Below are 12,023 nucleotides of genomic sequence, written 5' to 3'. Positions count from 1 at the left end.
TCCATAATGTTCTGTAGTTTTCAGTGTATAAATCTTGTACTTCTTAAGTATTTTATTTCTTTTGATGTTATTGTAAATGGAATTGGTTTCTTAATTTTAAGATTGTTCATTAGTGTATAGAAATATAATTGAATTTTTGATACTGATGTTTTATTCTGCAACCTTGCTGAACTCAGTTATTGGTTCTAATGGTTTCTTTTTTCATGAATTCCTTAGAATTTTCTACCTACAGGATCATGTAATGAGTGAATGGAAATAGTTTTACTTCATCCTTTTCAATCTGAATGAATGCCTTTGCTTTCTCGTCTTGCCTAATTGCCCTAGCTAGAATCTCTAGTACAATGTTAAATGAAAGCTGGTGAACAGGCATCCTTGTTTCTGATTTTAGAGGAAAACATTCAGCCTTTCACAGTTAAGTATGATGTTAATTGTAGGGTTTTTGTAGATGCCTTTCATCAAGTTGAAGAAATTCCATTTTATTTATTTGTTGATTTTTTTTCTGTTAACTGTTATGACAAGGTGATGGATTTTGTGAATATTTTTTCTGCATTTATTGAAATGATTGTGTTTTTTTTTAATCTTTATTCTGTGACTGTTTACAACGTTGTTATTGGTTTACTATTGTATGCTGAACCAACCTCGTGTGCATACTTCGTCATGGTGTACAATCCTTTTTATGATTCGGTTTGCTAGTTTATTATTAAGGATTTTTGTGTTTATATTCATAGGATCATTGGGCTATAGTTTTATTTTTCTTGGGATGTCTTTGTCCATTTTATATATATTATTTAATTTTCACATGTTTTTGGATTTTCTTCTGCTATTGATTTTTAAGTTCATTCCATTGTGGTCAGAGAACATATGTTGTATGATTTTAATCCCTCCAAATAGACTGAGACTTGTTTTATAGCCTAACACGTACTCTATCCTAGAGAATGTTTCATGTGCACTTGAAAAGAATGTACATCCTGCAGCTGTTATGGAGCGGAGCATTCTGTAAATGTCTTTTAGGTATACTTGGTTTGTAGTATTTTTTTTGTTGACCTCTGCCTAGTTCTAGCTATTATTGAAAGTGAAAGTCTCCAACTCTCTTGTTGAATTGTGTATTTCGCTTGAGTTCGGTCAGTTTTTACTTCCTGAATTTGGGGTCTCTGTCATGAGATGCATGTTTGTTTAGAACTGTTACGGCCATCCTTCCTTATCTTTAGTAATAAATTTTCACATAACTTCTATTTTTTTCCGATGTTAGTATAGTCACTTCAGCTCTCTTTTGGTTTCTGTTTTCATAGTGTATCTTTTTCCATTCTTCTATCTCCTGTTTGTATTGACCTTTGTTTTTGTCATATGAAGTGTCCTTCTTTGTCTCTAGTAATATATTTCTTGTCTTAACATCTGTAGGCGTACCTTGGAGATACTGTGGTTTTAGTTCCACACCGCTGAAGTAAAGCAGATACCACAATAGAGTGAGTCACATGAACTTTTTGGTTTCCCAGTACCTAAAAAAGGTGTTTATATTATACTGTCATCAGTAAATATGCAGTAGCATTATGTCCAGTACTCTGGCCACTTGATGTGAAGACCCAACCCATTGAAAAAGATCCTGATGCTGGGGAAGATTGAAGGCAAAATGTGAAGGGGGCAGCAGGGGTTGAGATGGTTAGAGAGTATCATCAACTCAGTGGACATGAATTTGAGCAAACTCAGGGATAGTGGAGGACAGAGGAGCCTGGCATGCTGTATATAATCCATGGGGTTGCAAAGATTCAGACACAACTTAGTGACTAACCAAGAACAACAGCATTGTTCTAAAAAAATGTACATACCTCAGTTACAAGACTGTATTGCTTGAAAATACTCACCATCATCTGAGCCTTCAGTAAGTTGTAATACATATATATATATTTTTTTTTTGCCTCCTTGTGAATAACTGCTTACTGATGAGGGTGGTGGTTATTGAAGGTAGGGTTAGCGGTGGCATTTTCTTAAAATAAGAACAATGAAGTTTGCTCCATCGGTTGACCCTGTGTTTCATGAATGGATTCTCTGTAACGTGTAGTGCTGATTGATAGCATTTTATTAGAACTTCTTGCAAAACTGGAATCAATCTTCTCAAACCCTGCCACTGCTTTTTTATCAAAGTTTATAAATATTCTGACTCTTGTTGACATCTCAACAGTCTTCACAGGATCTTTACCAGGAGCAGATTCCATCAAGAAACTATTCTCTTTGCCCATCCGTTAGAAGTAACTCCTCATCTGTTCAGCTTTTATCATGAGATTGCAACAATTTAGTCACATCTTCAACTCAACTTCTAATTCTAGTTTCTCTTGCTGTTTCCATCACATCTGCAATGACTTCCTCCACTGAAGTCTTGAACCCCTCAAAGTCATCCATGAGGACTGAAGTCAAATTCTTCCTAACTCATGTTAGTGTTGATATTTTGGCCTCTTCCCATGAATTATGAATGTTCTTAATGGCATGTAGAATGGTGAATCCTTCCCAAATGATTTTCAGTTTCTTTTGCCCAGATCTATCAGAGGAATCACTATCTATAGCACTAAAGCCTTACAGAAGGTATTTCTCAAATAAGATGACTTGAAAGGTAAGATTACTCCTTGATCCTTGGGCTGCAGAACGGATACTGTATTAACAGGCATGAAAACAACATTAATCTCATTGTATATCTCCCGCAGAGCTTTTTGGTGACCAAGTGCATTGTCGGTGAGCAGTAATATTTTGAAAGAAATTTTTTCCTGAATAGTAGGTCTCAACAGTGGGTTTTAAATATTCAGTGAACCATGTTGTTAACAGATGTCCTGTCACTAGGCTTTGTTGTTCCATTTGTAGAGCACAGGCAGAGTAGATTCAGTATAATTCTTAAGGACCCTATGATCTTTGGAAACACAAATGAGCATTGGCTTCTATTTCACATCACCAGCTTCATTAGTCCCTCACAAGAGAGTCAGCTCATCTTTTCTTTTTCTTCTTTTTTTGGTGGTGGAAGAGAGGTATATTTGCTTGTTTAATTAACCATTAATTTTTTTTTTCTTCTTTTTTGCTTTTATTTTTTTAATTATGAAAATATGGTAACATGTTTACAGGAGACTTGGAAAATACAGAACAAGGTAACATATAGTTCCACTATATATTAGATTTTTTTATCTTTTTAAGTAGATAAATTTTTAGTAGATTTTTACTTGAAATTTCAACATCAAGCTCTCAAAAATTAATAGGCTATACAGAGAAGTAGAATGATAGAGTAGACCTGAAAAGCCGTGTGACCCAATTCCACGTAACTAAGATTTATACAGTTTTCCCACAACAGTAGGATACAGATTCTATTCAAGGTCACTTTTCATTTGCAGTTATTGGCTCTGTTCCCTGTGGTGTGCAGTACGTCTTTGAGCCAGTCTTTCACTCAGGAGTTTGTTCGTCACTCTCCGCACCCTTGCATTCTCTGTCCCCTACACCGGTAACCACTGCTTTGTTCTCTGTGTCTGTGAGGCAGTTTGTCTTTTGAAGCTCGGATGCCAGGCGTTGACTTCTCCTCTCTAGATCTCCTGGATTGACATCTGGTGTTGATATCTCCTCCTGGATGTCATCTTCTTCCGATATGCGGCTATTTTGCCTGCACTGAAAATCTATTGTTTAGTGTAGCCACCTTCTTTAATTACCTTAGTTAGATATTCCGGACAGTTTGTTGTAGCTTCTGCATCACCACTTGCTTCTTCACCTTTCACTTTTGTATTATGGGGATATGGCTTCTTTCCTTCAACCTCACGAAGCAACCTCTGCTAGCCTCAAACTTCCGCAGCTTTCTCATCTCTCTCAGCCTTTATAGAACTGAATAGAGTTAGGGCCTTGCTCTAGTTTAGGCTTTGGCTTACAGGAATGTTGTGGCCACTTTGATCTTCTACCTGGACTGCGGAAACTTTCTCCCTGTCAGCAATAAGGCTGTTTGGCTTTCTTAGCATTTGTGTGTTCACTGGAGTAACACTTTTAATTTCCTTCAACAACTTTTCCTTTGCATTCACAGCTTGGCTAACAGTTTGGTGCAAGACACCTAACTTTCAGCCTGTCTTGGCTTTCAACTTGCCTTCCTCACTCAGCCTAATCATTTCCAGCTTTTGATTTAAAGTGAGAGATGTGCTACTCACTCTTCCTTTCACTTGACCATGTGGAGGCCATTGCAGGGCTGTTAGTTGGCTTAATTTTAATACTCTTATATCTCAGGGACAAGGGTAGCCTGAGGAGTGGGAGAGAAGCCAGAGATAACCAGTTGGTGAAGCAGGCAGAACACATACGTTTATTGTTTGCTATTCTAAACAGGCACAGTTCATAGTGCCCTAAAGCAATTACAATAGTAATATCAAAGGTAACTGATCACAGATCACCATAACAAATGTAACAGTAATGAAAAAGTTTGAAATATTGTGAGAATTGCCAAAATGTCACAGGTGGTTAAGAACCTGCCTGCCAGTACAGGAGACATAAGAGACACTGGTTCGATCCCTGAGTTGGGAAGATCCCTGGAGGAGGAAATGGCAACCCCCTCCAGTATGTTTGCCTGGAGAATCCCATGGACAGAGGAGCCTGGCGGGCTACAGTCCATGGGGTCTCGCAGAGTCCGTCACGACTGAAGCAGTAGCATGAACACAACACATGGATATGATTGAGCAGATGCTCTCGGGAAAACAGTGCTGATAGACTTGCTGTATGCAGGGTTGCCACAAACCTTCAATTTGTAAAAAGCGCGAAGTCTGCCAAGCACAACAAAGCAAAGCAGTGTAAACCAAGGTATGCCCAGATTCTGTCTGATACTAATACAGCCGCTTCAGCTCCTTTGTGTGTACATATCTTTTTCCGTCCTTTTATTTCAACCTCTTTGTGTCTTTAAATCTAAAGGGTATCTGTTGTAGACAGCATAGAGTTCAGTCCATTTTTAAAAATCCATTCTGCAAATCTCTGCCTTTTGGCTCAAGCCTTTAGTCCATATTCATTTAATATATTACTGGTAATTATAACTTAATATAATTATTTCATAAAACAAGGTTTACAGCTGCCATTTTGCTATTTGTCTTCTGTTTTATGCCTTTTTGATCCTCTAATCCTCCATTATCACTCTGTTTGGTGTTAAGGAGATATTTTCCAGTGTGCTGTTTTAATTCCCTGGTTTTTTCTTTCACTGTGTAATTTTTAAAGTTACTTTATTAGTGGTTGCCCCATAGATTACATTTAACATCTTAATCTATGACAGTGTAATTTGAGTTAATACCAACTTAATTTCTGTAGCATACAAAACATTCCTGCCTTATAACTCTGTTCTCTCACCCCTCCTTTGTGCTGTTATTATCATATAGGTCACATGTAATCATTATAAGCCCATTAACACAGTTTTGCAATTATTGCTTTATGCATCTATCTTTTGAATCAAGATAGAAGAAAGACTCCATTAATACTGTCTTTAATGAGAGGATGATGATGGGCCATGGAGGTGATGAAAATAGAGTTAATTTCACATTTGTGAATTTTTAAGAAAAAAATCCATAAAGAAAAGGATTTTACTGGAAAAATATTTATTAAAATGTCAGTGTGATTAATTTTTAAATGGTGAAATTAACAATGGGTTTTGTTTTTTGCTACTCATATTTTTTGTATTTTCTGCAATGAATATATATTACTTATTTGGTAATTTAAGACAAAAGCCTAAAGGTATTTACAAACCAAATTATGTTACCAAGTGGAATGGAGTTCTTCAGTAGAACATATACCCATTTTTTTTTTAACCCCTACAGGTGAATCCCTACCTCTCTAATTTATTAGATTCTTCAAAAATCTGTATTTTAATATATATCATACTAAATTATTTTACTTCTAAAATAATTCCAGGCTTACAAAAATGTTGTAAGAATAGCACAAAACTATTTTTGCAACCTTTCTGTAGATCTTTATAAATAGCCATAATAAATCTGAAATTCTTATATAAACTTTATTCAAGTTCTTAAAATGTTAACATTTTATCACATTCTCTTTATTAATCTTTCTTTCTGTATATGTAAATACCCATGCATGTATAATGTACATGTGTATATCAAAGTATTTTTTTTTTAGTTTTTTATTATTTAAATTTTAAAATCTTTAATTCTTACATGCATTCCCAAACATGAACCCCCCTCCCACCTCCCTCCCCATAACATCTTTCTGGGTCATCCCCATGCACCAGCCCCAAGCATGCTGCATCCTGCGTCAGACATAGACTGGCGATTCAATTCACATGATAGTATACATGTTAGAATGTCATTCTCCCAAATCATCCCACCCTCTCCCTCTCCCTCTGAGTCCAAAAGTCCGTTATACACATCTGTGTCTCTTTCCCTGTCTTGCATACAGGGTCGTCATTGCCATCTTCCTAAATTCCATATATATGTGTTAGTATACTGTATTGGTGTTTTTCTTTCTGGCTTACTTCACTCTGTATAATCGGCTCCAGTTTCATCCATCTCATCAGAACTGATTCAAATGAATTCTTTTTAACGGCTGAGTAATACTCCATTGTGTATATGTACCACAGCTTTCTTATCCATTCATCTGCTGATGGACATCTAGGTTGTTTCCATGTCCTGGCTATTATAAACAGTGCTGCGATGAACATTGGGGTACATGTGTCTCTTTCAATTCTGGTTTCCTCGGTGTGTATGCCCAGCAGTGGGATTGCTGGGTCATAAGGTAGTTCTATTTGCAATTTTTTAAGGAATCTCCACACTGTTCTCCATAGTGGCTGTACTAGTTTGCATTCCCACCAACAGTGTAGGAGGGTTCCCTTTTCTCCACACCCTCTCCAGCATTTATTGCTTGCAGATTTTTGGATCGCAGCCATTCTGACTGGTGTGAAGTGGTACCTCATTGTGGTTTTGATTTGCATTTCTCTAATAATGAGTGATGTTGAGCATCTTTTCATGTGTTTGTTAGCCATCCGTATGTCTTCTTTGGAGAAATGTCTATTTAGTTCTTTGGCCCATTTTTTGATTGGGTCGTTTATTTTTCTGGAATTGAGCTGCAGAAGTTGCTTGTATATTTTTGAGATTAGTTGTTTGTCAGTTGCTTCATTTGCTATTATTTTCTCCCATTCAGAAGGCTGTCTTTTCACCTTGCTTATATTTTCCTTTGTTGTGCAGAAGCTTTTAATTTTAATTAGATCCCATTTGTTTATTTTTGCTTTTATTTCCAGAATTCTGGGAGGTGGATCATAGAGGATGCTGCTGTGATTTATGTCTGAGAGTGTTTTGGCTATGTTCTCCTCTAGGAGTTTTATAGTTTCTGGTCTTACATTTAGATCTTTAATCCATTTTGAGTTTATATGGAGGTTGAACAACACACTTCTGAATAACCAACAAATCACAGAAGAAATCAAAAAAGAAATCAAAATATGCATAGAAACTAATGAAAATGAAAACACAACAACCCAAAACCTGTGGGACACTATAAAAGCAGTGCTAAGAGGAAAGTTCATAGCAATACAGGCATACCTCAAGAAACAAGATAAAAGTCAAATAAATAACCTAACTCTACAACTAAAGCAACTAGAAAAGGAAGAGTTGGAGAACCCCAGAGTTAGTAGAAGGAAAGAAATCTTAAAAATTAGGGCAGAAATAAATGCAAAAGAAACAAAAGAGACCATAGCAAAAATCAACAAAGCCAAAAGCTGGTTCTTTGAAAGGATAAATAAAATTGACAAACCATTAGCCAGACTCATCAAGAAGCAAAGAGAGAAAAATCAAATCAATAAAATTAGAAATGAAAATGGAGAGATCACAACAGACAACACAGAAATACAAAGGATCATAAGAGACTACTATCAGCAGTTGTATGCCAATAAAATGGACAACGTGGAAGAAATGGACAAATTCTTAGAAAAGTACAATTTTCCAAAACTGAACCAGGAAGAAGTAGAAAATCTTAACAGACCCATCACAAGCATGGAAATTGATACTGTAATCAGAAATCTTCCAGCAAACAAAAGCCCAGGTCCAGACGGCTTCACAGCTGAGTTCTACCAAAAATTTCGAGAAGAGCTAACACCTATCCTCCTCAAACTCTTCCAGAAAATTGCAGAGGAAGGTAAACTTCCAAACTCATTCTATGAGGCCACCATCACCCTAATACCAAAACCTGACAAAGATGTCACAAAAAAAGAAAACTACAGGCCAATATCTCTGATGAACATAGATGCAAAAATCCTCAACAAAATTCTAGCAATCAGAATCCAACAACACATTAAAAAGATCATACACCATGACCAAGTGGGCTTTATCCCAGGGATGCAAGGATTCTTCAATATCCGCAAATCAATCAATGTAATTCACCACATTAACAAATTGAAAAATAAAAACCATATGATTATCTCAATAGATGCAGAGAAGGCCTTTGACAAAATTCAACATCCATTTATGATAAAAACTCTACAGAAAGCAGGAATAGAAGGAACATACCTCAACATAATAAAAATAAAAGCTATCTATGACAAACCCACAGCAAACATTATCCTCAATGGTGAAAAATTGAAAGCATTTCCCCTAAAGTCAGGAACAAGACAAGGGTGTCCACTTTCACCGCTACTATTCAACATAGTTCTGGAAGTTTTGGCCACAGCAATCAGAGCAGAAAAAGAAATAAAAGGAATCCAAATTGGAAAAGAAGAAGTAAAACTCTCACTGTTTGCAGATGACATGATCCTCTACATGGAAAACCCTAAAGACTCCACCAGAAAATTACTAGAGCTAATCAATGAATATAGTAAAGTTGCAGGATATAAAATCAACACACAGAAATCCCTTGCATTCCTATACACGAATAATGAGAAAGTAGAAAAAGAAGTTAAGGAAACAATTCCATTCACCATTGCAACGAAAAGAATAAAATACTTAGGAATATATCTACCTAAAGAAACTAAAGACCTATATATAGAAAACTATAAAACACTGATGAAAGAAATCAAAGAGGACACTAATAGATGGAGAAATATACCATGTTCATGGATTGGAAGAATCAATATAGTGAAAATGAGTATACTACCCAAAGCAATTTACAAATTCAATGCAATCCCTATCAAGCTATCAAAGTATTAATATATGTGTGTTTTGTTGTTTTTTTCTGAAATGTTTGAGAATAAAGACATGATACACCTTTACCCTTAAATACTTCAGTGTGTATTTCCTACAAATGGATATTCTCTTATGTAACCACAGTATATTATCAAAATCAGGATATTGACACTGATCAGGTACTAACATCCTTTAAACCCAAGAAGTAAAAACAAATAAAAATTCCTATTTCACAACCTAATCCAGGATCCCATGTTGTATTTCTCTAGTCTGCCTCAATCTTTAATGTCGTTGACATTTTTGAAGAATACAGGCTAGTTATTGTTTAGATTGTTCCTCATTTTGAGTTTCCCTGAAAGTGAAAGAGGAGAGTGAAAAAGTTGGCTTAAAGCTCAACATTCAGAAAACTAAGATCATGGCATCTGGTCCCATCGCTTCATGGCAAATAGATGGGGAAACAGTGGAAACAGTGGCTGACTTTATTGGGGGGGGGGGCTCCAAAATGACTGCAGATGGTGATTGCAGCCATGAAATTATAAGATGCTTACTCCTTGGAAGAAAAGTTATGACCAACCTAGACAGCATATTCAAAAGCAGAGACATTACTTTGCCAACAAAGGTCGGTCTAGTCAAGGCTATGGTTTTTCCAGTGGGCATGTATGGATGTGAGAGTTGGACTATAAAGAAAGCTGAACACTGAAGAATTGATGTTTTTGAACTGTGGTATTGTAGAAGACTCTTGAGAGTCCCTTGGATTGCAAGGAGATTCAACCAGTCCATCCTAAAGGAGATCAGTCCTGGGTGTTCAATGGAAGGACTGATGTTGAAGCTGAAACTCCAATACTTTGGCCACCTCATGCAAAGAACTGACTCATTTGAAAAGACTCTGATTCTGGGAAAGATTGAGGGCAGGAGGAGAAGGGGACGACAGAGGATGAGATGGCTGGATGGCATCACCGACTCGATGGACATGAGTTTGGGTGGACTCTGGGAGTTGGTGATGGACAGGGAGGCCTGGTGTGCTGCGGTTCATGGGGTCGCAAAGAGTTGGATGCGACTGAACTGAACTGAACTGTGCCTCGAGTCGGGATGCATATTTGGCATTTCTGTCACAGAAATGATGCTGTGCTGTTTATAGTGCGTCCATTGAGGAGGTACACGATGTCTGTGTCATTACTGCTGATGTTAAAGGTCTCCCTCCACCTTCACCTAAGGAAGCGCTTCGCTTTGGGTGGGTTTTGTTGGTTCGTTGGTTTGTAAACAGTAGAAATTTACTTCTCACAGTTCTTGAGGCTGGGAGTCTGAGATCAGGATCCCAGCATGGTTGAGTCCTAGTGTGGCCCTCCTCTGGGTCCCAGGCTGCTGTCTGACAGTGTGAAGAGCAGAGAGGGGATACAGGCTCCTCTGTGACTCTCACAGGGGCACTGATCCCATTTGGAAGCTCTTAGTTTTCATAGCTGCTAGGTGTATCAGATACTTCATACATGATTTGATCTGTTAACTTCCTGTGGCAATTAATGGTAGACATCTCACAGTAATGACATAGTTCCATCATCCAACTGAGTTCTGTTTTTACATACCTTAATCCTACTTTGATCTTAGGTTCATAAACTGAAGCATTTAACAAGTGTATAATTTTAATACTATCTTAAACTCTTTATACATTTGGTCCTTCTCAATTCCTTTAAGTACAGTTGGTTTATTTACAGAATTTATTAATTAAAAGTATTTCTTAAAGATGTTGTGCTTTAAAACCTGAATTATCCCCAGATATCATAATTCTAAATTTACTTCATCCACCACCCCTCATTCTTCACCTCCAATTTATATCATCTTCTACTCCATTTTTATTTTTATCACCTTCCTGCTTTTTGTCTTGTTTTCATCCTAATTTAGCCTTGAACCTGAAAAAAATTTGTAGCATTCCTTTAGATAGCATTTGTATGGGTTTGAAAATTCTTTTTTAATGTGCTTTTAAATCATTCTGTTTTATATTTATGCTCCTTTGCTTCATTGAGGCTCAAGGTGAATTTTTTAATGCAATTATTTTATTTTTAATTATTCAGTTATAGAGTGGATTGTGAAAATGGATAGGTTTTCAAAGAAACTAGATACTGGGCCATTTGGGAGGAGATGTTCTGTTTGATTTATCACAGATTATCATAGTAAGAACTGATGGAAATCTGACAGTTACTCCATTGATAGTTTCAACTTTGTGTGAATTATTTTCCATTTAAAAATATGTTTTAAATACCTGCTTTGTGCTAGGCACTAGGTTTTAGAGATACAGAAATTGTCAGAAACAGGGTCTTTGTGCTTATGGCTCACTTGTTTTAATGGGGACAAACAGAATAAATCACAAATATTATAAATGTAAAATTGTATCTGTGAGTTATAAAGGAGAAGTTCAGCATGGTAAAGTTATAAAATAATTAATGGAATTTGGTGATGTTTAGCAGTACTTTAAAGGCTTTTCTCTGAAAGAGTTTAGAGTGTATAAGAGTTAAGTAGATTGCAAAGAACAGAAAGATGAGTTCAGAAATAGAAGCATCCCTATGGAGAAGGACGGATATAGATGGGTTTGAGAGAAATATAGGGAGTCTGATCACTTAGTCTTAGTGGTGGAGATGGGAGACTAGGGTTTTAAGAATGTGATCCTGATTTCTGTCTGTGCTGCCAAATGAATATGGTACCTACCATTCACTGAGTGGAAAGAAGGGAGCACAGCTCTGAGGTTTGAGAAACTCCAATGTTTGATGGCTAGGAAGGGGAGGATATACAAGAATAGGAGATAGCAGGAACAGCAGACCCCAGAGGAAAGGAGGGAAACAGGCTATCCTGGGAGGTTAGGGGAGTGAATCTGGCATACCAGGAAGAGGAAGCCTGCAGGTCAGACACTCCTGCAGAGTGACATGAGGACTG

General features: G+C 36.8%; 1 protein-coding gene across 4 annotated transcripts in view; it reads left to right on the top strand.

Annotated features, from left to right (window-relative positions):
* The window catches only part of USP24 (ubiquitin specific peptidase 24), a 173,484-nt gene that overhangs the window by 32,089 nt on the left and 129,372 nt on the right, over nucleotides 1–12,023 (top strand). The window lies entirely within an intron of this gene.

Source organism: Ovis canadensis, chromosome 1 (assembly GCF_042477335.2).
Source record: "Ovis canadensis isolate MfBH-ARS-UI-01 breed Bighorn chromosome 1, ARS-UI_OviCan_v2, whole genome shotgun sequence".
NCBI lineage: Eukaryota > Metazoa > Chordata > Mammalia > Artiodactyla > Bovidae > Ovis > Ovis canadensis.
The sequence above is the reverse complement of the archived record's forward strand: the minus strand, read 5'-3'. Positions and strand labels throughout refer to the sequence as shown.